Raw genomic sequence first — 1,464 nt, 5'->3', positions numbered from 1 at the left:
TGAATATAGTTGAGTATAACGTGCCCTGCATCAGAACCTGGTAAGGTAGGGTCAGTAAGAGGAGGAAACAAAAAAAAAACTCAATAAGGTGGTCCCATCTCGTCTTAAACTGAATCAATTGCCACTTGTTAAAGAGGCTCTTTGTCAGGGGGGAATCCGGCCTCCATCTTCTTTTTATGAGGTGGCGCATCATTCAGGGTTATCCTGAAGACTTGAGAAAAGTGCCCAGGTCTGTGTATCCCTCACAGCTTCGCCTCCACCTTTTGGGCTTCAGAGCGTTGTCTGTGGAGCTAAAGGAGATAAATACATTAACACATCACCAAACACAAACATGGCTACCCTGAGATCAAATGCACACACCCTGCTCAGCTTTAGGTCTGCGCTTGAGCTTCCACAGGATGCAGGATTATTGCTTGTCTCCTATTCTGAAGATTGGCATTTTGATTGTGGAGTCCTTTTTTCATCACATTCTTTTATTTCCTTTTTAATTTCTTTATTTTCTAAATCAGTTTTTCTGACATGAAGTTTTATTCAGTCTTTATTCTCACTTGTGACCCCTGCCAAGCGCTGGAACGGTTCAATCAGATCAGAACTACAAACATGTCCGCGAGTTTTACCCAGAATGCACTGCAGTTACTTGATTGCTCCTCTGAAGGCTGAGTGCTGTCTTTAAAACTCCGCTTTTTCACCAATCTCTTTTAATTCTTTGTTTGCAAACTCCATTTCCTGATATGAAGCTTGATGCAGCTTTTAATTTCACTTCTGAGCTTCTGCCGAGGGCTGGAACTACACAATCAGATTTGGACTACAAACATGTCCGCTTCATTTACCCATCATGCTTAGCGGTAAGGACTTTAAATTAGCTTCTAGTTTGACCGTTTTGATGCAAACCCTGTAAAACTTTATACCGTTGGATTCACCATGAACTTCTCTTTGAAACTGTGTGGCTCAGAACAAGTTTCAAAATGATTTGGGGATCGACGAAGAACCAAACGGAAAATCAGACTTGACCTACAAACATGCCTGCTGTATTTCCCAGCATACTTTGAGGTTGGGCCTTTAATGTAACATCTAGACATGAAACTGTATTTTTATGTATATTTACTCTTGTACCGTTTCCATTATTAAGACAAACTAATGATCTTTCATCCATCATTTCTTCAACTATGATACATTATGATCCGTCTTCTTGCTACCACAGACTATTGAGTGCATTAAAATCACCACACCATAATTTTCTTCTATGTATTTTTCCTGTTACTTCTTTAAACATTTCACTATCAAGACTTTTACAAGGATTATAGTAATTTATAATTTTTATATTTCCATATCTTCTTAAATTAGATATTTCTATATTAACACATTCTAATTCTTTATTCGTTATGTTTTTCTTATAAGCTATTCCATCCTTAATTAAAGTGGCACATCCACCTCCACTACCATGACTTCTATCCTGTCTTTCTA

This window comes from Poecilia reticulata, linkage group LG21 (genome assembly GCF_000633615.1).
Source record: "Poecilia reticulata strain Guanapo linkage group LG21, Guppy_female_1.0+MT, whole genome shotgun sequence".
NCBI classification, from domain to species: Eukaryota; Metazoa; Chordata; class Actinopteri; order Cyprinodontiformes; family Poeciliidae; genus Poecilia; species Poecilia reticulata.
This window is presented reverse-complemented; position numbering follows the sequence as displayed.